The following is a 25506-nucleotide window of genomic DNA, read 5'->3' as shown; positions in this document are numbered from 1 at the left end:
AGGGAGTTCTTTACAGTGCTAGGGAGTTCTTTACAGTGCTGTCTGTGTGTGTACAGTAAGTGTGGACAGCTTTATACGCGGTGTGTTGTGTGTGTGATGCTAGGCTGCTTTTGTGGTGCCTGTGGTTAGTGTATCTGTTGCAGTGTTGTGCATGTAGTTCTGTGTGTGTGTGTGATACTAGGCTGCTTTTGTGCCTGTGGTTAAGTGTATCTGTTGCGGTGTTGTGCATGTAGTTCTGTGTGTGTGTGTGCATTGATGCCTGTGCGTTTTTTTGTACACGAGTGGGTTTGTTTCAGGGTGCCGGTGTACTGGTTTGTCTCTGTGTGCGTAGTTATTTAAATGTATATATCTGTGTTCATACTTGTCATGTTTGTGACCGGGTGCCTGTATTTATGTTTCTCTGTATGTGTTTCTGTTTGCGTGTGTGTGTGTAATAAAAACAGAACATGCTGGGGAATACTTAGCACATCGGTCAGCATCTCTATACATGAGCATCTGTGTGTATATTTCTCTGTGTAGGTGTGTGGGTGTCTGAAAGGGCATCTGTTTCTGTGTGTGTGTGTGTGTGTGTGTGTGTGTGTGAACAGAGAGAATCTGTGTGTGTTTGTATAACCGTTTCTATGTGTCTGCATGTGAGTGTCTCTGCATGTGTGTGGTGTGTGAACATTTCCATGCATGTGCATGGGCCGCTGCGTGTGCGTGTGTGTGGTATGCAAATGTTTCTGTGCATGTGCATGCGTCTCTGCTCTCTTTTGAAGGCATCCAGTGAATCGGCCTCAACTGCCTTCTGTGGCAGAGAATTCCACAAATTCACAACTCTCCGGGTCAGTCAGAGAGTTGTGAATCTGTGGAATTCTCTGCCTCAGAAGGAAGTGGAGGGCAATTCTCTGAATGCATTCAAAAGAGAGCTAGATAGAGCTCTTAAGGATAGCGGAGTCAGGGGGTATGGGGAGAAGGCAGGAACGGGGTACTGATTGAGAATGATCAGCCATGATCACATTGAATGGCGGTGCTGGCTCGAAGGGCCGAATGGCCTCCTCCTGCACCTATTGTCTATTGTCTATTGACACCGTGGGCTGAAGGGCCTGTTCTGGTGTACTGTTTTATGTTCGTTTAGTTTTAGGTTAGAGATACATCATAGAAACAGGCCCTGTGGCCCACTGAGGAGAGTGTGGTTGAAAAGGGAAAGATGGTTCAGCCATATTCCTATGTCTTATGAACAGGCAGGCAGCGGAGATTAGATTCACATGGAGTCATGTTCAGCACAGACATTGTAGGCTGACGGGCCTGTTCCTCTGATGTACTGTTCTATTTTCCAATGAGTCACTCCAGAACTTTGTGTTTTACATGATACAACCATGCGTGCGCGCACGAGAAATCTTATAGACACACATGAGAAAAAACTTTTTCACCCAGAGAGTTGTGAATTTGTGGAATTCTCTGCCACAGAAGGCAGTAGAGGCCAATTCACTGGATGAATTTTAAAAAGAGTTAGATAGAGCTCCAGGGGCTAGCAGTACCAAGGGATATGGGGAGAAGGTAAGCACGGGTTACTGATTGTGGATAATCAGCCGTAATCACCATGAATGGCGGTGCTGGCGCGAAGGGCCGAATGGCCTCCTCCTGCACCTATTTTCTATGTTTCTATACAACATTCTCAAGGGATTGGGCAGGCTAGCTGCAGGAAAAATGTTCCCGATGTTGGGGGAGTCCAGAACCAGGCGTCACAGTTTAAGAATAAGGGGTAGGCCATTTAGGACTGAGATGAGGAAAAGCTTTTTAACCCAGAGAGATACGAATCTGTGGAATTCTCTCCCTCAGAAGGCAGTGGAGGCCGATTCACTGCATGCTTTCATGAGAGAGTTAGATTTAGCTCTTAGGGCTAACGGAATCAAGGGATATGGGGAGTAAGCAGGAACGGGGGTACTGATTTTGGATGATCAGCCACGATCATATTGAATGGCGCTGCTGGCTCGAAGGGCCGAATGGCCTCCTACTGCACCTATTTTCTATGTTTCTATGATATGGGGAGAAAGCAGGAACAGGGTACTGATTTTAGACGATCAGCCATGATCATATTGAATGGCGGTGCTGGCTCGAAGGGCCGAATGGCCTAATCCTGCACCTATTGTCTATGTTTCTAATATTAAAAACTGGAGGTTAGTGTCACCCTTTTCCATTCGTCCTGCTGTTTGTGACTGAGCTATACGATGGAGTGATCGGGTGGAACGGAGATGAATGTCATAATCAAATTTGCACTGATATAATACTTCATCACTTTGAAACATTTCCAGTCTCTCCCAGATGCAATTGCAAATGCAACGATTTTCTCTCTGTCGCCAGATGTGACTTTTTTTTGTTTGGACACAGAAAGGTCCCAGGGTCAATTCTTGCTCCATGATAGAAACAGAGAAAATAGGAGCAGGAGGGGGGCCCTTCTTCCCTTTACCTTCAACGTGACCATGTCTGAACATAGAAACATAGAAAATAGGTGCAGGAGTAGGCCATTCGGCCCTTCGAGCCTGCACCGCCATTCAATATGATCATGGCTGATCATCCAGCTCAGTAGCCTGTACCTGCCTTCTCTCCATACCCCCTGATCCCTTTAGCAAAAAGGGCCACATCTAACTCCCTCTTAAATATAGCCAATGAACTGGCCTCAACTACCTTCTGTGGCAGAGAATTCCACAGACTCACCACTCTCTGTGTGAAGAAATGTGTTCTCATCTCGGTCCTAAAAGACTTCCCCCTTATCCTTAAGCTGTGACCCCTGGTTCTGGACTTCCCCAACATCGGGAACAATCTTCCCGCATCTAGCCTCTCCAACCCCTTAAGAATTTTATATGTTTCTATAAGATCCCCCCTCAGTCTTCTAAATTCCAGTGAGTACAAGCCCAGTCTATCCAGTCTTTTCTCATATGAAAGTCCCGCCATCCCAGGGATCAATCTGGTGAACCTTCTCTGTACTCCCTCTAAGGCAAGAACGTCTTTCCTCAGGTTAGGAGACCAAAACTGCACACAATACTCCAGGTGCGGTCTCACCAAGGCCCTGTACAACTGCAGCAGAACCTCCCTGCTCCTAAACTCAAATCCTCTGCTCCTAAACTCAAGATCCACCTCAGTACCCTGTGCCCACGTGGGTTCCTGAGAGAACGTTTTTCAAAATGATGGGAGGCATCAATAGGGTAGACACTGCCACCTTCTCCTCGTTGGAAATGTAGCACCTCCACAAGACCATAATACCCAATGACTTGGCCTCCGCAGCCATCTGTGACAATGAATTCCACAGATTCACCAACCTCTGGCTGAAGAAATTCCGCCTCATCTCCATTTTGTAGGTATGCCCTTTTATTCTGAGCTGTGCCTTCTGATTCCAGATTCTCCCATTACTGGAAACATTCTTTGCACGTCTGCTTTGTCTAGGCCTTTCATTATCTGGTAGGATTGAATGAGATCTCCCTTCATCTATCTAAACTCCAGTGAGTACAGGATTTGGCCCCTCAAATTATGTTGGAGCATATAAGACAGTGGTGTTTAAAAGACATTTGGATAGGCATTGGGGAATGGAATGGTATAGGCCCCTGGTGAGACCACATCTGGAGCATCGTGTGCAGTTCTGGTCTCCTAATTTGAGGAAGGACATCCTTGCTATGGAGAGAGTGCAGCGTAGGTTCACGAGGTTAATCCCTGGGATGGAGGGACTGTCATATGAGGAAAGATTGGAAAGACTGGGCTTGTATTCACTGGAGTTTAGAAGGATGAAAGGGGATCTTATAGAAACGTGTAAAATTATAAAAGGACTGGACAAGCTAGATGGAGGAAAAATGTTCCCAATGTTGGGGGAGTCCAGAACCAGGGGACACAGTCTAAGAATAAAGGGGAGGCCATTTAAAACTGGGGTGAGAAGAAACTTTTTCACCCAGAGAGTTGTGAATTCGTGGAATTCCCTGCCACAGAGGGCAGTGGAGGCCAATTCACTGAATGAATTTAAAAGAGAGTTAGATAGAGCTCTAGGGGCTAGTGGAATCAAGGGATATGGGGAGAAGGCAGGCACGGGATACTGATTGTAGATGATCAGCCATGATCACAATGAATGGCGGTGCTGGCTCGAAGGGCTGAATGGCCCCCTCCTGCACCTATTTTTTATGTTTCTAATGTTGAGTTGAACCTTTCCCTCCTTTGCCACATGGCGTGGACATTACTGGCATGGACAGCTTTTATTGTTTAAACCTACCTGTCCCTTGAACTGAACAACTTGCTGTGAATCATTCATTACAAGTTCCAGGTCAATCACACTGACGGGTCTGGCGTCACACAGATGTCCTGCTTGAAAGATGTAAGACCTAAAACAATCCAGTAAATGTCACCAAATCAGTTACCAAGTATTGTTTTATTTTGTCTTAGTTTAATACTTTTAAATGTACGTCAAATCAAGTTAAGTCAAGTCAATTTTATTTGTATAGCACATTTAAAAGCAACCCACGTTGATCAAAGTGCTGTACATCAGTTCAGGTACTAAGAACGAACATACAATGGCACACAAACATAACAGCACATACATAAACAGTTCACAGCGCCCCCTCAGAGGGCCTCAAACGCTAGGGAGTAGAAATAGGTTTTGAGCCTGGACTTAAAGGAGTTGATGGAGGGGGCAGTTCTGATGGGGAGAGGGATGCTGTTCCACAGTCTAGGAGCTGCAACCGCAAAAGCGCGGTCACCCTGAGCTTAAGCCTAGACTGCGGTTGTAGATTACATAGATTACTTCGAAAATAGGTGCTTGGAGGAGGCCATTTGGCCCTTCGAGCCAGCACCGCCATTCATTGTGATCATGGCTGATCATCCACAATCAGTAACCCGTGCCTGCCTTCTCCCCGTATCCCTTGATTCCACTAGCCCCTAGAGCTCTATCTAACTCTCTTTTAAATTCATCCAGTGAATTGGCCTCCACTGCCCTCTGTGGCAGAGAATTCCACAAATTCACAACTCTCTGGGTGAAAAAGTTTTTTACTCACCTCAGTTGTGATGAGATGAATATTATATACAGTCCAGGGACACTGTTTGGTTTTAGAGTTACTGCATGGAAACAGGCCCGGAGCCCACCAAGTCCATGCCGACCATTGATCACATGCACCAGTCGCGCCTTATCACACTTCGGCATCCTGCACACTAAGAGCAATCTACAGAAGCCAATGAAACTGCACTTCTTTGAAATGATGGGAGTAAACCGGAGCACCCGGAGAATACCCGCGCAGTCACGGGGAGAATGTGCAAATGCCATGCAGATGGCACCCATAGTGCAAGCAACCTTGGATCCAACCAGGGTCTCTAGCGCTGTCAGGCAGCAGCTCTACCGCTGCGCCACTGTGTATTGCCCCAAACTCCTTGTCCCTCCTGCCCTTTCGGACAATGTGTTCCAATTCGGAACATGGTGGCGCAGCGGTAGAGTTGCTGCCTTACGGCAAACTGATTGAGAATGATCAGCCATGCTCACATTGAATGGCGGTGCTAGCTCGAAGGGCCGAATGGCCTCCTCCTGCACCTATTGTCTGTTGTCTAAATTCAGCGCCGGAGTGAGTGAGTGAGTGAATGGGTGAGTGAGTGAGTGAGTGTGCGAGCGTGTGTGAGTGAGCGAGTAGGTGAGTGAGTGAGAGAATGGATGAGTGAGTGAGAGTGAGTGATTGTGTGGGTGAGTGTGAGTGAGTGTGCGAGCGTGTGTGTGAGTGAGCAAGTGTGTGAGTGGGAGGGTGTGGGTGAGTGTGAGTGAGTGTGCGAGCGTGTGTGTGAGTGAGCGAGTGTGCGAGCGTGTGAGTGGGAGGGTGAGTGAGTGGGAGAGAGTGAGCGAGTGTGGGTGAGCAAGTGTGTGTGTGTGTGTGAGTGACAAGTGTGTGAGTGTGTGTGTATACATACATGTGTACGAATGTATTTGAAAGTGAGTTTGTGCTAACGTCAGCTACAAGCGGCACGGTGGCGCAGCGGTAGAGTTGCTGCCTTACAGCGAATGCAGCGCCGGAGACCCGAGTTCGATCTTGACAAAGGGCGCCATCTGTACGGAGTTTGTACGTTCTCCCCGTGACCTGCGTGGGTTTTTTCTGAGATCTTCGGTTTCCTCCCACACTCCAAAGACGTGCAGGTTTGTAGGTTAATTGGCTGGGCAAATGTAAAAATTGTCCCTAGTGGGTGTGGGATAGTGTTAATGTGCGGGGATCGCTGGGCGGCGCGGACCCGGTGGGCCGAAGGGCCTGTTTCCGCGCTGTATCTCTAAGTCTAAAAAAACACAAAAAAACATGAAGGATGAGACTCTGGTGAACTATTTGTTAATTTAGTTCAATTTGTGGTTTTACATATTGGAATGTTTACCTAAGCATCTCCCCCCCCCTCCGCCCCCCCACACATATAAAATTGGCAATCACTGGCCTAAATAGTTCTGTGTCATCCCCAGCATGTATATAATGGGCTGAATAGACCCTGACTGTGTCATAAATTTCTACAATTCCATGAATCAATGAGCATTTCTGTGCATATTATACATTAATATCAATCCTCTCTGATTTAATAGCTGTTTTGACTGTGTTTTGTTATGTCGAAATCCTTGTCAACATTTGTCAACAAATCTCGGAATAATAAGTCACGTAAGAAACCCTCGACAGCTGGTGTGTGCGGGATCTTAAAATACACACTGATTAATGCCTCGTGTTAAAAAAAAAAATCTATTAACGTAAGAACTTGATTTCTTGGTATCAGACAATGGAAGATGTGATTTGACATTGATCCAAATTAGTCGCAGTGACTGTTTCCCCCCAGCACTCTCTCAGATCGGCAGAACGTGCAAAACCTGTACAGTATCTGTTCTGCCGTATCGCTGCATCCCAGAAGGAGGCCTCTCGGCCCATTCAAGCAGTGTGTGGCGCGGCAGCAGGATTCGCAGATACTTGTAGAATCTGGCAGGGACTGCGACGAGAATGCTCCTGCTGTGGTCACGCTGAAGTGGGGATACACTGGGCAGACTGCATGTGCGGACGGGGCCTCCAGACTATGGAACATCTCCTGAGCTGTGACATGCTGCATGACACATGCACTGCAAAGGATCTTGCAGACGCCAACCACGTGGCACAGAAATTTGCTCGCTGTTGGCAAACAGTTGTGTGATGACACGACTAAAAAAAAAGCCCATTAGAACCATGCTAGGTCTGTCAATAGACAATAGGTGCAGGAGTAGGCCATTCGGTCCTTCGAGCCAGCACCACCATTCAATGTGATCATGGCTGATCATTCACAATCAGTACCCTGTTCCTGCCTTCTCCCCATAACCCCTGACTCCGCTATCCTTAAGAGCTCTATCTAACTCTCTCTTGAAAGCATCCAGAGAATTGGCCTCCACTGCCTTCTGAGGCAGAGAATTCCACAGATTCACAACTCTCTTGAGTGAAAAAGTTTTTCTTCATCGTCGTTATAAATGGCCTACCCCTTATTCTTAAACTGTGGCCCCTGGTTCTGGACTCCCCCAACATTGGGAACATGTTTCCTGCCTCTAGCGTTTCCAACCCCTTAATAATCTTATATGTTTCAACAAGTCAGTCCTTTGGTAGGTAGGTTAATTGTCCACTCTAAATTGACTTCAGTGTGCAGGCGACTTTCAGATGATATCCAGTTACCATCGTCACCAACCACAATATACAAACATCTCACAGTTCACTGAAGGTGCCAGAACAAGATAGGGTGGTAAAGAAGGCGTATGGTATGCTTGTCTTCGTTGCCAGGGGCAGTGAATAAGAAATTCATGATGCAGCTCTATTGGACTTTGGTTAGGACATATTCAAGATTCAAGATTCAAGATTCAAGATAGCTTTATTTGTCATCTTCTGGTCGCCCCAAAACCGGAAAGTAGTGGAAGCTTTGGAGAAGGTGCAGTATTAGGCCAATTGGCACATCGAGTCTACTCCGCCATTCAATCACGGCTGACCTTTCTCTCCCTCTCGACCCTTCAGTGAACTGTGTGATGTTTGCATAATGTGATCTGAGTATAGGAGTAAAGAGGTCCTTCTGCAGTTGTACAGTGCCCTGGTGAGTGCACATCTGGAGTACTGTGCGCAGTTTTGGTCTCCTAATTTGAGGAAGGACGTCCTTGCTATTGAGGCAGTGCAGCGTAGGTTCACGAGGTTAATCCCCGGGATGGCGGGACTGTCGTATGAGGAAAGATTGGAAAGACTGGGCTTGTATTCACTGGAGTTTAGATGGGTGAGAGGGGATCTTATAGAAACGTATAAAATCATAAAAGGACTGGACAAGCTAGATGCAGGAAAAAAATTCCCAATGTTGGGGGAGTCCAGAACCAGGGGCCACAGTCTTAGAATAAAGGGGAGGCCATTTAATACTGAGGTGAGAAGTAACTTTTTCACCCAGAGAGTTGTGAATTTGTGGAATTCTCTGCCACAGAAGGCAGTGGAGGCCAATTCACTGGATGAATTTAGAAGAGAATTAGATGGAGCTCTAGGGGCTAGTGGAATCAAAGGATATTGGGAGAAGGCAGGCACGGGTTACTGATTGTGGACGATCAGCCATGATCACAATAAATGGCGGTGCTGGCTCGAAGGGCCAAATGGCCTCCTGCACCTATTTTCTATGTTTCACTGAAGTGTTCAAAGTGAGTTCAACAAAACTTACTTGCTTTCGTACTTTATGGATTTTCTCCGAGATTTTTCACACATTCCAAACACTTGCAGTGTGGTCGGGGAATTGCCTTTTGTAGATTGCCCCAAGCGTTGGCATGTGGGGTGAAATCTGGGGGAGGCTGATGGGAATGTGGCAGAGGTGTAAAACAATTATGAGAGGCATAGATAATAAGGTAGATGGATTCTAATAAGTAACTGGGTGTTTACCTCAACAATAAACTGGACTGGACTGAAAACACCGATGCGCTGTACAGAAAGGCCCAGAGCAGACTTTATCTGCTGAGGAGACTCAGGTCCTTTGGAGTGCAGGGGGCACTCCTAAGGACCTTCTACAACACGGTGGTTGCATCGGCCATCTTCTATGGAGTGGTCTGCTGGAGCAGCAGCATCTCAGCGGCAGAAGGGAAGAGACTCGACAAGCTGGTCAGGAAGGCCAGCTCTGTCCTGGGTTGCCCCCTCGACTCAGTGCAGGCGGTGGGAGAGAGGAGGATGATGGCAAAGCTAACATTGCTGCTGGACAACGACTCCCACCCCATGCAGGACACTGTCACTGCACTGAGTAGCTCCTTCAGTGACAGACTCCTTCACCCCAAGTGCGTGAAGGAGAGATATAGGAGGTCCTTCCTTCCCGCTGCTGTGAGACTGCACAACCAGCACTGCTCCCAGCAGACGAGTCAACAATAACAGCTAATAACACACAGAAACAAATGACAATCTATGTGCCTTTTATTTACAATGAATGTTCTCTTGCTCTCTTGTTATCCACTTTGCTGCTGTAACACTGTAAATGTCCCCGGTGCGGGACGAATAAAGGAATATATATATATATAAGAGACTTTCCTGCAGGGTGGAGATGTCAACTAGGTGAGGGAATAGCTTTTAGGTGAGAGGGAAAATGATTAAACATAGAAACATAGGAAATAGGTGCAGGAGTAGGCCATTTGGCCCTTTGAGCCAGCACCACCATTCAATATGATCATTGCTGATCATCCACAATCACTACCCCCTTCCTGCTTTCTCCCCATATCCCTTGAATGTTAGCCCAAAGAGCTGTATCTAACTCTCTTGACTATATCCAGTGAATTGGCCTCCACTGCTTTCTGTGTCAGCGAATTCCACACTTTCACAACTCTCGGGGTGAAAATGTTTTTCCTCATCTCAGTCCTACATGGCCTCCCTGTCATTCTTAAACTGTGACCCCTGGTTCTGGACTTCCCCCAACATTGGGAACATTTTTCCTGCATCTAGCCTGTCCAATCCCTTAAGAATTTTATATGTTTCTGTAAGATCCCCTCTCATCCTTCTAAATTCCAGTGAATGAAAGCCCAGCTCATAAGGAGGTGTGTGGAGCAGTATTTTCCCACAGAGATTGGGAAGTGTCTGGAATGTGCTGCCAGCGGTGGTGGTGACGGCAGATAAAGTTAGACAGGCACATAAACAGGAAGGGGCTGCAGGGATCTACTCCATGTGCAGGAAGGTGGGATTAGTTTGGATTGGCATCATGGACGTATATGAATGCAGCATAGGAACAGACACTGATTGAGAATGATCAGCCATGATCACATTGAATGGCGGTGCTGGCTCGAAGGGCCGAATGGCCTCCTCCAGCACCTATTGTCTATTGTGAGGGGGGGGGGAAGATTTAATAGGAACCCGAGGGGTAACTTATTCCACACCAGGTTGTGGTGGGTGGATGGAACGAGCTGCCGGAGGAGGTAGTTGAGGCTGGGACTATCCCAACGTTTAAGAAACAGTTTGACAGGCACATGGATAGGACAGGTTTGGGAGAATATGGGCCAAGCGCGGGCGGATGGGACTAGTGTAGATGGGACATGTTGGCCGGTGTGGGGCAAGTTGGGCCGAAGGGCCTGTTTCCACGCTGCACGACACTCTATGTCTCTATTAACCTCTCGTTACCTGAGCAGATGCCAGGGCTGGTTGCCCATGGATTAAAATCGCGGTCAGATGAGAAAGCTTCTGGGAAAAAGAAACTAGGAGGAGAGAGCGAGAATGTCCACTGGCTGAAAAAGGCGCATCAATGTTTGAAGAAGAGGTGGCTGCCTCTATTTCTGCTGCAAGACTCTACACCTGTTTGAAGTCAAACTTGCTTGTGCAGAACAATTAAGCCCACAGGATGTCAAGTGGCAGAGTCTGAAGGAAATGCTGACTCACTGATTTAAGTTCTTGCTCTTGTCTTTCACAGTAGCTCCCAGCAAGTGTTGAAGTGGCATGTTAACAGCCAGCTCGGTAATTAAAGTTGCCACCCTGTACGTCATATTGATTTGTGCTTTCTCCACAAGTTTGCACTTCTAGAAAGAAAATTCCCGTATCTGTGAAGCCTTCTTCACACCACCGTCATCCTAAAGCATTCGACAGCCAACAAATTACTTCCTTTATTGAGTCAAAGAAACATGTAGAAAAAATAGGTGCAGGAGGAGGCCATTCGGCCCTTCGAGCCAGCGCCGCCATTCAATATGATCGTGGCTGATCATCCACAATCAGTACCCCGTTCCTGCTTTTTCCTTTAGCCCCTAAGAGTTAAATCTAACAGACGACACAAAAACAGGCCCAACGGCTCATCGCCTTCATGCTGTCCATTTACATTAATACCATTCTTTACCACTTGGGCAATGGCCAAGCAGTTTTACTTATACAAAACAAGGTTAATCCCCGGGATGGCGGGACTGTCGTATGATGAAAGATTGGAAAGACTGGGCTTGTATTCACTGGAATTTAGAAGGATGAGAGGGGATCTTATAGAAACATATAAAATTGCAAAAGGACTGGACAAGCTAGATGCAGGAAACTTTTTCCCAATGTTGGGGGAGTACAGAACCAGGGGCCACAGTCCAAGAATAAAGGGGAGGCCATTTAAAACTGAGGTGAGAAGAAACGTTTTCACCCAGAAAGTTGTGAATTTGTGGAATTCTCTGCCACAGAAGGCAGTGGAGGCCAATTCACTGGATGAATTTAAAAGAGAGTTAGATAGAGGTCTAGGGGCTAGCGGAATCAAGGGATATGGGGAGAAGACAGGCACGGGTTACTGATTGTGGATGATCAGCCATGATCGCAATGAATGGTGGTGCTGGCTTGAAGGGCCGAATGGCCTCCTCCTGCACCTATTTTCTATGTTTCTGAAACAGAAAGTGCTGGAATAACTCAGCGAGTCAGGCAGCATCTGTGGGAGGGATGGATGGGCGATGTTTGGGTCGGGTTCTTGTTTCAGGTTTGTTGGTTAATTGGCTTCTGTAAATTGCCCCCATTGTGTAGAATACAAAACTGGGAAATTCGGGCCTATCCCCTTTTTGGTCACAATGCCCTTTGCTGTTTTTGCAAAACCTCCTGTTATTCATTAGCTCGTCTTTTGTAATTGGCTGTTATTTAATTCTACAGCTCCCCCTTTTTGGGATTTAGTTCAGTTTAGTGTGGGAACAGGCCCTTCGGCCCACCGAGTCCGCGCCGATCAACGACCACTCATAAACTAGTTCTATCCGACACATGAGGGGACAATTTTCAGAGGCCAATTCACCTACAAACCTGCACGCCTTTGGAACATGGGCGGAAACCGGAGCGCCCGGAAAAAACGCACACAGTCACGGGGGAAGCATGAAAACTCCGCACAGAGGTGCAAAGGGACTCGGGAGTGCTGGTGCACGATCCAGAAAGTTAATTTGCAAGACGAATCAGTAGTAGAGAGAGCTCTTAAGGATAGCGGAGTCAGGTGGTATGGGGAAAAGGCAGGAATGGGGTACTGGTTGAGAATGATCAGCCATAATCACATTGAATGGCGGTGCTGGCTCGAAGGGCCGAATGGCTTCCTCCTGCACCTATTGTCTATTGTCTCCAAGGAAAGCATATGCAATGCTAGCATTTCTTTTGAGAGGACTAGAATACAAAAAAAATCTTAAATAGGAATAAAGGCGTAGATTATTTTCTAAATGGGGAGTAAATCCAGAAATCGGAGGTGCATAGGGACTTGGGAGTGCTGGTGGAGGACTCCGAAAAAGTTAATCTGCAAGTCGAATCAGTAGTTAGGAAGACAAACGCAATGCTAGCATTTATTTCAAGAGGACTAGAATACAAAAACAGGGATGTAATGCTGAGGCTTTATGGACGCAATGTTCAGGCTGCATGTGCAGTACTGTGAGCAGTTCTGGGCCCCATATCTGAGGAAGGATGTGCTGGCTCTGGGAGGGTCCAGAGGAGGTTTACGAGAATGATCCCAGGAATGAGCGGGTTAACGTACGATGAGCGTTTGTCGGCACTGGGCCAGTACTCGCTGGAGTTTAGAAGGATGAGGGGGGACCTCATTGAAACGTACAGAATAATGAAAGGCCTGGATAGAGTGGATGTGGAGAGGATGTTTCCACGAGTGGGAGAGTCGAGGACCAGAGGTCACAGCCTCAGAATTAAAGGATGTCCCTTTAGGAAGGAGATGAGGAGGAATTTCTGTAGTCAGAGGGTGGTGAATCTGTGGAACTCATTGCCACAGAGGGCTGTGGAGGCCAAGTCAATGGATATTTTGAAGGCAGAGGTAGATAGATTCATGATTCGTACGGGTGTCAGGGGTTACGGGGAGAAGGCGGGAGAATGGGGTTAGGAGGGGAAGATAGATGAGCCACGATTGCAAGGCAGAGGACACACGATGGGCCGAATGGCCTAATTCTACTCCTATCTCTTATGAACGGACAGTACCCGTGGTCAGGATCGAACCAGGGTCCCTGACGCCGCGAGGCAGCAACCCACATGAAATCGCATTTCCACATCATTGACTGTGACCTGCGACTACCAGTCCAGGAACACACCACACGCTCCTGTTCCCTGCCACATTCTGAAGCGACGAATACCATTCTCAATAAGAGGAGCTGGTATTTTATACCCAGGAACACAGTCAATTACTCTTTTATATACTAAAACTCTTGTTTGTTTGTTTGTTCCTGAACTACGGCCAAACGGTACACGATAGCGCGACAGTTTTAGGCCCACCTTACTCACCGTCGTCCCTGTGGTGCTAATGGAAGAAGTTTCATTGAAATCGGTGTCATATTTTTTAAGTTATTCACATTTTAAAGTTTAAATCTATCTCCTAGGGAGGGAGGGGGGTGGAGGGAGGATAAGGGGGGGTTGAGGGAGAAGGAGGGAGGGAGGAGAAGAGGGGGAGGGGGGAGGAGAGAGTGAAGGGGAGGAGGGAGGGAGGGGGATGCAGGAGGGGGAGAGTGGCGGGAGGGGGAGAGTGGTGGAGGGAGGGAGGGGGGTGCAAGGGGGGATAGGAGGGAGGGATGGGGGGAGGGGATGAAGGGGGGGAGGGGAGGAGGCAGGGGGGAGGGGAGGAGAGGTTTGGGCCCACTTGGTGTAATGGTTTTTAAACCGTGAAGATCTGAATGCTGAGCAGGGAGGGTCTCAATTCAAAGTGTGCTTTGCATGTAATAAGAAGACCTCTTCTGCACAATCCTCTTAAGTACACAGTCTATTTGCATAAGGCTTTTTTTTTCCTTCCGCTTATCAAGACGATTCACTTAGCAGTTATTCACCTTCAAGTAGAACTGTGACAGACAAATCAACCGAGCTCTTTTGGAGCGTGAGTGATATTGTATCTGCCTGGATTATTTTCATCCTTTATTCCTGAGGTCCGGGTGTCATTGAGAAGGGAATTGTCGAACGTTCCCAATAATCCTTGGAATGAATGTAGACACAAAAAGCTGGCCTTGGCTCAGCGGGACAGGCAGCATCTCTGGAGAGGTGGAACGGGCGACATTTCGGTTCGAGACTGGAAGCTCACGAGCTTTTATTCGTCACACGTACCGGATGTGAACAGGAACAATGAAATGTTTACTTGCTGCAGCTTTACAGGCACATCAGATCCAACAATGACAATATAAATGCACAATAAATCAGCAGTTATTCTAAGTTAACCAAACAATGACAGTGTTTAGTTTAGTTTAGTTTAGAGATACAGCGCAGAAACAGGCCCTTCGGCCCACCGGGTCTGCTCCGCCCAGCAATCCCCGCACATTACCATTATCCTACACCCACTAGGGACAATTTTTACATTTACCAAGCCAATTGACCTTCAAACCTGTACGCCTTTGGAGTGTGGGAGGAAACCGAAGATCTCGGAGAAAACCTACGCAGGTCACAGGGAGAACGTACAAACTCCGTACAGACGGCGCCCGCAATCGGAATCGAACCCAGGTCTCCGGCGCTGCATTCACTGTAAGGCAGCAACTCTACCGCTGCGCCACCGTGCTTGCCCTAAAAGTGCAAAAGGGTTCAGAGTCGGGGAGATGCATGGATGTGCCTCCGTGACTTTTGCTTTAAGATTGATTTATTTTGCATAAAGGATCAAGGCAAGACAGCATTTACTCTCCAGTTGTAGCTGCTCTAATGCTGAGAGACTTGTTCAGTCACATCAATAACACTGTTCATATCCAGTGCATGTGACAAATAAGAGCTCTTGAGCTTCCAGCCTGAAGACGGGTCTCGACCCGAAACGTCACCCATTTCTTCTCTCCAGAGATGCTACCTGTCCCGCTGAGTTAAGGGCCTGTCCCACTTAGGCGATTTTAAGGCAACTGCCGGTGACTAGGCTGTCGCCGAACGTACGCCGGGGTGTCGCGGGCATGATCGTGAGGAGTCTTCAATGAATCGTAGCTGATCTCGGCGTGTCGCGGACACATTTTCCAGATAGAAATTTCTCGGCGACAGCTGGCTTGTCGCCAGGTATCGTAGCTTATTGCGGGCGCTGTCTGTCGCACGCTGTCTGTCCCCAGGTTTGCTAGGTTGTCGCAGATGCATTTAGAAGCACGTAATATTAAATTAGGAAAAGGCATTTGAAGATACCAGAAGATAGTTTTGTTTAACCAATTTATTTACCGTCAGGACATTTGACGGGTAGATTGGAGGCGACAGTTTGACGGTCAGGTAAGCGTGGGAATTTCGCGATGTTTCCGAAGACGGTGTAATCTCTTAGCCAGGTGCTAGTTTCACAAAAAAAGTAACTTGACTCGGCATTGTCGTGGTCATTGTCGTTGGGTAAAAGAAAATGTAGGCGATCTGCTACGACTTTGACAGTCGCCGGCAGTCGACTAGAAAATCGCATAACTGGGACAGGCTCTTTACTCCAGCTTTTTGTGTCTATCTTCAGTTTAAACCGGCATCTGCAGTTCCTTCTCACACTTTCCTTGGAATGTGGTGCCTTGGTCTCCTTCAGTATGGCAGAGGAGGGGGAGCTCGTAAAACCTTGATTCCCTTGGCAATTTTAGACGGGAAAAATTCACATGGAGGCCAGAGTTTGCTTTCAGAACAAACTCTCTGTATTACTATGAGAAGTACATAAGATTACAAGGCTGTCAGAATCTTTCTGTTGTGACAACAACAAATACTGGAAGGGGCATAGCTGTAAGGTGAGAAGGCACCTCATATTCAGCTTGGGTAGCTGACACCCAACAGTATGAACAGTGAAATTTAGGTAAATAAACCCCCCCTCCCTTTAATAATTTAAGTTTAAGAATAAGGGGTAGGCTATTTAGGACTGAGATGAGGAAAAACCTTTTCACCCAGAGAGTTGTGAATCTGTGGAATTCTTTGCCACAGAAGGCAGTGGAGGCCAATTCACTGGATGTAGTCAAGAGAGAGTTACATCTAGCTCTTAGGGCTAAAGGAATCAAGGGATATGGGGAGAAAGCAGGAATGGGGTACTGATTGAGGATGATCAGCCATGATCATATGGAATGGCGGTGCTGGCTCAAATGGCCGAATGGCCTACTTCTGCACCGGTTTTCTATGTTCTATGGCACCATGACAACGTTTAGACTTTAGAATACAGCGCGGAAAACAGGCCCTTCGGCCCAATGAGTCCGCGCCGACCAACGATCCCCACACACGAGCACGGTCCTGCACACTAAGGGCAATTTACAATTTCACCAAAGCCATATTAGCCTTTGGAGAGTGGGAGGAGACCGGAGCACATGGAGATATCACACAAGGTCTCAGGGAGAAAGTACAAACTCCTGACAGACAGCACCCGTTGGCAGGATCGAACTTGAGTCCCTGACCCTGTAAGGCAGCAACAGCGCCGCTCCGGCACTGTAACAACAAAAATAAACTGGGGCCTAAATAAACTGGGGAATTTTAACGAGCGAGGAATTAAACAGCGGTCACTCCGGCACCAGTGACAGCTCCGTCCGATACCTTAAAAGTTAGCACTGCAACACCGCCCTGCACCAATGCGCAGCCCCAAAGAACATATAGACAGGTACTTTGTGCGGATGGGTTTCAAGGGATATGGGCCAAACGCAGGCATGATGGACTAGTGTGGAATGGGCATGTTGGTTGGTGTGGGCCCGTTTGCACACTGTATGACTCTGATGGGTCTTGGAGCAAAGTTTAAAGGAGATGTGTGGGGCAAGTTGTTTACACAGAGGGTGGTGAGTGCCTGGAACGCACTGCTAGGTGTGTGGTGGTTGAGGCAGATATGATTAGTGTTGCCAACTTCCTCACTCCCCCCGCGCCCCACGCGACCTCACCCTGCCAGCGGCGATGTGCTCCCGCTCCATCAACGGAGGCCGCCCGGGCCGGGAGGCTGGTTGTTATGCAACCTCCGTTTGGCAGTGCCCGGGCCTACACTGTCTGGGACTACAGCGTCCCCCGGGCTACAGTGTCCGGGCCTACAGCGTCCGGGCCTACAGTGTTCGGGCCTACAGTGTTCGGGCCTACAGTGTTCGGGCCTACAGTGTCCGGGTCTACAGTGTCCGGGCCTACAGTGTCCGGGCCTACAGTGTCCGGGCCTACAGTGTCCAGGCATGCAGTGCCCGGACCAACAGCGCCATCCGGGCCTAATATGGGACAAAGACCGGTCCCATGCAGGACAAACCAACTTAGCCCAAAATACAGGATGTCCCGGCTAATACGGGACAGTCAGCAACACTAGATATGATAGTGGCATTTAAGACGTTTAGAGATACAATAGACAATAGGTGCAGGAGGAGGCCATTCGGTCCTTCGAGCCAGCGCCGCCATTCAATGTGATCATGGCTGATCATTCTCAATTAGTACCCCGTTCCTGCCTTCTCCCCATACCCCCTGACTCCACTATCCTTAAGAGCTCTATCCAGCTCTCTCTTGAATGCATTCAGAGAATTGGCCTCCACTGCCTTCTGAGGCAGAGAATTCCACAGATTCACAACTCTGACTGAAAAAGTTTTTCCTCATCTCAGTTCTAAATGGCCTACCCCTTATACATGTGGATATGCAGGGAATGGAGGGGTATGGAATATGTGCAGGCAGATAAGAGTTAGTCTTGGCCTCAAGTTCGGCACAGATATTGTTGACCGAGGGGTCTGTTTACACTTTAGACTTTTAGACTTCAAAGGTACAGCACGGAAACAGGCAATTCGTCCCACCGAGTCCGCGCCGACCAGCTGTCATCCCGTACACTAACACTATCCTACACACTAGGGACAGTTTACAATTTTTCCGATTAGCCAATTAACCTACAAATCTGTACGCCTTTGCAATGTGGTCGAGGAAACCAGAGCACCTGGTGAAAAGCCACGCGGTCACGGGGAGATCGTCCCAACTCTGTACAGACAACACCCTTAGTCATGATCAAACTCAGGGCTCTGACGGCCTGATTGGCTTGGTTGTACCCAGATTATTCCTATTTATTTCTCATTGTATTGATGTTAGACCACAGAGTTGCCAAGACCAGAGGGTGTGAGCTATAGGGAGAGGTTGAGCAGGCTGGGTCTCTAATCCATGGAGCGCAGAAGGATGAGGGGAGATCTTATAGAGGTGTACAAAATCATGAAAGGAAAAGATTGGGTAGATGCACAGAGTCTTTTGCCCAGAGTAGGGGAATCGAAGACCAGAGGACATAGGTTCAAGGTGAAGGGGAAAAGATTTAATAGGAATCCGAGAGGTAACCTTTTCACACAGAGGGTGGTGGGTGCATGGAACAAGCTGCCAGAGGAGGAAGTTGAGGCTGGGACTATCCCATCGTTTAAGAAACAGTTGGACAGGTACATGGATAGGACAGGTTTGGAGGGATATGGACCAAGCGCAGGCAAGTGGGACTAGGGTAGCTGGGACATTGTTGGCCGGTGTGGTTGAGTAGGCCGATGGGCCTGTTTCCACACTGTAATCTATCAGTGACTATGACTAGAGTGGTGAAACCAAATGCAAGATGTAAACCACTTTTGAGGTCACTCTCCCTCAGTTTCTACTTCTGCATCACATCTTGACCTTCACTGTCCCAAATAACTTTGGTCTTTCTGGTAAGACACAGCCATGACTTAAACTGCGATCATTCATACGCTTCATGCATTGAGTTTATTGCAGAAAATTAATTATGAAATTTAGAACTGGTGTAACCTTGATGGATCCAATTTCACATAATTGAATCCTATTTAAATAAACCTTGTTGTATTATTTCGCATACACTGCGAGCGATTGTTTAACAGATGATAAATCATGTGTTTTTTATTTACTTGCGACAGATTTTCAGAGAGACTCATAGAGTTTAGACCAGTGCCAAGTCTAGTGGCGCAGCGGTAGAATTGCTGCCTCACGGCGCCAGAGACCCAGGTTCGATCCTGACTACGGGTGCTGTCTGCACGAAGTTTGTACGTTCTCCCCGTGACCTGCGTGGGTTTTCTCCGGGTGCTGCGGCTTCCTCCCCAGTTCCAAAGACGTGCAGGTTTGTAGGTTAATTGGCTGCTGTAAATTGCCCTTAGTGCAAAATTGGGATAACAAAGAACTAATGTATGTGTGAGTAGTCGGTGCAGACTCGGTGGGCCGAAGGGCCAGAGATGCTGCCTGACTTGCTGAGTTACTCCAGCACTTTGTGTCTTTTTTTTGTAAACCTGCATTTACAATTCCTTCAGTGTCCGTAGTTTCCTGTGCAGTCAAATCTAAATCCGATCAATCCAGCCCAGACCTATCCAGTTTCTCCAGCATTTAGTGTCGGTATAGAAGGTCTCACTCAAGTTGACTGGAGCAGGTTATTTGAGGGGAAAGGAAGATCGGGCAAGTGGGATGTTTTTAAAAGTGTACTGAAGAGAGCTCAGGATGTGTATGTCCCCGTTAGAGTGAAGGGCAAAGCATGCAAACATATGGAAGCTTGGCTGACGAGGGAAATTGAGACATTAGTCAAAATCAAGGAGGATGCATGGGACAGGTATAGGCAGCTGGGATCAAGTGCATCCCTGGAGGAGTTTCGGGAACTAAGGAGTAAACTAAAAAAGGAAATATACGGGATGTCCCAGCTAAATTGGTTTGTTCCGTACGGGACCACACTCGTCCCGTATTAGGCCCGGGGGGCGCTGCAGGCCTGGACACTGTAGCCCGGACAGTGTAGGCCTGGACAGTGTAGGCCCGGAGGCCCGGGCACCGCCTAACGGAGGTTGCATAGCAACCCGCCTCCCGGCCAGGGCGGCCACCGTTAGTGAAACGGGAGCACGTGGCCGCTGGCTGGGTGAGGTCACATGGGGCGCTGGGCGGTGATGTCACCTTTTGTCCCTTATTTGGGAGTGAGAAAGTTGGCAACCCCACTGTGCAGTCCACCAATGAATTTAACCTCGACCCGAAACGTCACCCATTCCTTCTCTCCCGAGATGCTGCCTGACCTGCTGAGTTACTCCAGCATTTTGTGAATAAATGAATTTAACCTGATCTCCCAATGATTCTTTTAAGCTGTGTGTAGGAAGGAACTGCACCCGGGTCTCTGGCAATGTGAGGCAGCGGCTCTACTGCTAATACGGGACAGTTGGCAACCCTACTGCACAGTGGCACAAGATCAGGCCCTGCGGCCCACAATGTCAATGTGGAACATGATGCCAAGGCAAGCTAATCTCATCTACCTCCCTGCACATAATCCATATCCCTCCGTACTCTGTATATCCGTGTGCCTCCTTAAAAGTCTCTTAAACATTCCCAAACATAGTGAGAAAAAAGAACAAAGGAACAAAGGAAGAAAGAAAACAAAACATGTTTACTGTTGTGGCTTTGTATGACAAGTTAATGTCTTTAATGGTCAGTCTTTCCTGTCGTTAGCTGACAAGTTGTTTGATTTACTGCATCCAGTTGGTTGACACAGGTTTGTGCTAAGTCTCTTTGTTGCTTGTCCAATATTTGAAGAGCCACCTCATTAGTGTACACAGGCAGAAAAAAGCTGACGTAATTCAGCAGGTCAGACAGCTTCTCCCTCGACTCTGTCCAGGGACCCCGACAGTCCTTCCAGGTGAGGCAGAGGTTCGCTTGTACCTCCTCCAACCTCATCCCTCCTCCTTCGACTCTGTCCAGGGACCCCGATAGTCCTTCCAGGTGAGGCAGAGGTTCGCTTCCACCTCCTCCAACCTCATCTACTGTATCCATTCAAGGTGTGGACTCCTATACATCGGCGAGCCCAAACGTAGACTGTGCGATCGTTTCGCTGAACACCATCGCTCAGTCCACCTGGGCCTACCTGATCTCCCGGTTGCTAAACACTTTAATTCCCCTTCCCATTCCCACACTGACCTTCCTGTCCTGGGCCTCCTCCATTGTCGGAATGAGGCTAAATGCAAATTGGAGGAACAGCATCTCATATTTTGCTTGGGTAGCTTACACCCCAGCGGTATGAACATTGGTTTCTCTAACTTCAAGTAACCCTTGCATCCCCTCTCTCTCTGTCCCTCCCCCTGCCTAGTCGTTGTACCAACTTCAAAGTCGTCTTGTTGAGTCTCATTATCTGTAACTCATTTTCACCTACACCACAGCTAACAATGGCCTGTTTCCTTTATCATTGTTAGTTTTTTGCATATCATCCATTTGTTCTATATCTCTCTATGTCACCATCTAAATCTCTGTGTCTCCCCTTCCCCTGACTCTCAGTCTGAGGAAGGGTCTCGACCAGAAACATCACCTATTCCTTCTCTCCCGAGATGCTGCCTGACCCGCTGAGTTACTCCAGCTTTTTGTGTCTATCCTCGGTTTAAACCAGCACCTGCAGTTCCTCACTACTCATTAGCGTACATGTTTGTTTTCAGGACACTTCCTAACCTGGCCAAAGGCACAAAGAACAATTACCACCATTTTATAGGCCCTTGATGGGGCCACACATGGAGTTAAGGTTGCCAACTGTCCCGTATTAGCCGGAACATCCTGTATATTGGGCTAAATTGGTTTGTCCCTTACGGAACCGCCCTTGTCCCGTATTAGGCCCGGGATGGACACTGTAGGCCTGGACATTGTAGGCCTGGACATTGTAGGCCCGGGGGCCGCTGTAGGCCCGGACACTGTAGGCCTGGAAACTGCAGGCCCGGGGGCCTCTGCAGGCCCGGACAGTGTAGGCCGCCATTGGTGGAGCACGTGGCCACTGGCTGGGTGAGGTCACGTGGGGCGCGGGGCGGTGACGTCACATTTTGTCCCTTATTTGGGAGTGGAAAAGTTGGCAACCCTACACGGAGTATCATGAAAAGCTTTTGTCTGCGTGCTACCCAGTGAAAGAAAACAATGTACACGAATGCAATCAACATTTAGTGCAAAGATATAACATTGAATTCCGATAAAGTCCAATTAAAGATAGTTCAAAGATCTCCAATGAAGTAGGAGGTCAGGACCTTACTGGGGAGAACTTTAAAGGAGATCTGAGGATGGTGATTATACAAGACAATACAATACAATATATCTTTATTGTCATTGTACAGGGCACAACGAGATTGGGAATGCGCCTTCCATACGATGCAATAAATTAATTAGTTAATCAGTATAAATTTAAACAACCCAATGAAACAAAATTAGAAACAGTTTTAAAACAGAATAAAGTGCAAGTAGATCTGTGCCGGTTCACTGTGCGATGTGACCATCCGGCTCAGCAGGACCGGTTCATAGCAGCTATGGCCCTGGAGATGAAGCTGTTCCTGAGTCTGGAGGTGCGGGCGTAGAAGGCCTTGTATCGTCTGCCCGATGGTAGAAGTTCGAACAGACTATAGCAGGGGTGTGAGGAGTCTTTGTGGATGCTGGTGGCTTTTCTGAGGCATCGTGTGTTGTAGATGCCCTCCAAGGCTGATAGCTGTGTTCCGATAGTCTTCTGAGCTCTATGGACTACCCGCTGAAGAGCTCTCCTCTCTGCCTCCATGCAGCTGAGATATCTGGAACAAGCTGCCAGAGGAAGTGCAGAAGGCAGATAGAATTACAGTGTCTAATGGATATTTGGACTCGGATAGGAAAGGCCTAGAGGGATAGCATCAGCCTAGATGTGTATCACAGTCATAATGGACAAGGGGGGCAAAAGGGCCCATTTTAGTGCTTTGCGGTCCTTTGACAATAGACAATAGGTGCAGGAGGTGCATCTGTTACCTTAAACTGTTCTCGCTGCGTTTTTGATGGGAGCGGTCTGTGCAGAGTTCAAAGAGAGGAAATGGCTGCCTGGATGTAAAATGCCTACACCTGCTGCTGCCACTACAGGGACCGTGCAGAAGAACAATGAGTTGAAGGATTTTGGACGACAAAATCATGAGAGGGATAGATCGGGTAGATGCACACAGTCTCTTGCCCAGAATAGACGAATCGAGGACCAGAGGACATAGGTTCAAGGTGAAGGGGAAAAGATTTAATAGGAATCTGAGGGGTAACTTTTTCACACCGAGGGTAGTGGGTGTGTGGAACGAGCTGCCAGAGGAGGTAGTTGAGGCTGGGACTATCCCAACATTTTAGAAAGAACAGTAAGTCAGGTACATGGATAGGACAGGTTTGGAGGGATATGGGCCAAACGCGGACAGGTGGGACTGGTGTCGGTGGGACTTATAGAAACATAGAGAATAGGTGTAGGAGGAGGCCATTTGGCCCTTCGAGCCACCACCGCCATTCATTGTGATCATGGCCGATCATCCACAATCAGTAACCCGTGCCTGCCTTCTCCCCACATCCCTTGATTCCACTCGCCCCTAGAGCTCCATCTAACTCTCTTTTAAATTCATCCAGTGAATTGGCCTCCACTGCCCTCTGTGGCAGAGAATGCCACAAATTCACAACTCTCTGGGTGAACTCTCACCTCAGTTTTAAATGGCCTCCCCTTCATTCTTAGACTGTATCCCCTGGTTCTGGACTCCCCAACATTGGGAACATTTTTCCTGCATCGAGCTTGTCCAGTCCTTTTTATAATTTTATACGTCTCTATAAGATACCCTGGCATCTGTAAATTACCCCTTGTGTGTAGCAGTGGATGCAAAAGAGGGATAACGTGGATCTAGTGTGCACAGGTGATCGACGGTCAGCGTGGACTCGAAGGGCCAGTGTGAATGTACAAACTCCGTGCAGACAGCACCCGTGGTCGGGATCAAACCCTCGACTCTGGCGCTTTATCACCCAGAGAGTTGTGAATCTGTGGAATTCTCTGCCACAGAGGGCAGTGGAGGCCAATTCACTGGATGAATTTAAAAAGATGAATTTAGATAGAGCTCTCAGGGCTAGTGGAATCAAGGGATATGGGCACAGGTTACTGATTGTGGATGATCAGCCATGATCACAATGAGTGGTGGTGCTGGCTGGAAGGGCCGAATGGCTTCCTCCTGCACCTATTTTCTGTGTTTCTATGTAAGGCAGCAATCCTATCTCTGTGCCACCGTGCCACCCTTGATTTGAAAATCCTAAAGCAGGAGGTACTGCAAGTATACATCGACGTCGGAAAAGATCATCGCTATTTACGTGGAAGATTGTAGTCTTGTCACCTTTGACGATGACTTGTGAAGAGGCTTGAGGTGGTATGACGAAGATAGACGCAAAATGCTGGAGTAACTCAGCGGGGCAAGGCAGCATCTCTGGAGAGAAGGAATGGGTGACGTTTCGGGTCGAGACCCTTTATTGAGTTTTGAAATATTGATGAAGCATTGACAGATGTACGTCTGGATTTGTTTGTTCGATTGTCTTCCCTGGGGAACTTCATTCGTCACTCGGTAACACATTCTCAGCAGGGGGACGAGAGGTTGGGTGGCAGCATGCTTTAGGCATTTGTAGTTATTGTTTGGGATTAATTGAAAGTGACTTTCAGACGGCATCCACTAACCGCCAGACTCATGCAGTAGCGGTAGAAAATTCTCCAGATGAACCGTGCATCACAGCTCCATCCTTTGATTTGATTCTTACACTCGGTGCATCCGCCCCGTTAGCTTGCATTGTGGTGTTGACTCACGAACAAGAAGACAGGATTTAACCCGATCGGTGCCAAGCCGCACGTCACTTAATTACGACCCGGTCAGAACATCTGGATTCCAGCCTTCCTGAATCGCAGATCACCCAGAAGGCTGTGTCCAGCCAGTCAATGGATATTTTTAATCGAAGGTAAACACAAACTGCTGGAGTAACTCAGCGGTTCAGGCAGCATCTCGGGAGAGAAGGAATGGGTGACGTTTCGGGTCGAGACCCTTCTTCAGACTGATGTCAGGGGAGGGATCAGGACCAAGATAGAATGTAGTCGGAGACAGGAAGACTGGTGGGAGAAGGGATGGAGAGAGAGGGAAAGCAGGGACTATCCGAAGTTAGAGAAGTCAATGTTCATACCGCTGGGGTGTAAGCTGCCCAAGCGAAATATGAGGTGCTGTTCCTCCAATTTGCGCTGGGACTCACTCTGTCAATGGAGGAGGCCCAGGACAGAAAGGTCAAGATTCTTGATCAGTACGGGTGCCAGAGGTTACGGGGAGAAGGGCAGGAGAATGGGGTTAGGAGGGAGAGATAGATCAGCCATGATTGAATGGCAGAGTAGACATGATGGGCCAAATGGCCCAATCTGCTCCCATCACTTATGAACCTATCTGCCCACTCCCAACTCAGGCTCAAAGGTTCTGCGCAGTCATGATACCTG

General features: G+C 48.0%; 1 protein-coding gene across 1 annotated transcript in view; it reads left to right on the top strand.

Moving 5' to 3' along the window:
* Positions 1–25506, top strand: part of LOC144598346 (dedicator of cytokinesis protein 2-like) — an 894447-nt gene that overhangs the window by 488982 nt on the left and 379959 nt on the right. The window lies entirely within an intron of this gene.

Source organism: Rhinoraja longicauda, chromosome 1, assembly GCF_053455715.1.
Source record: "Rhinoraja longicauda isolate Sanriku21f chromosome 1, sRhiLon1.1, whole genome shotgun sequence".
Taxonomy (NCBI): domain Eukaryota; kingdom Metazoa; phylum Chordata; class Chondrichthyes; order Rajiformes; family Arhynchobatidae; genus Rhinoraja; species Rhinoraja longicauda.
Note: the sequence above shows the minus strand (reverse complement) of the source record. Positions and strands in the feature narration are given on the sequence as shown.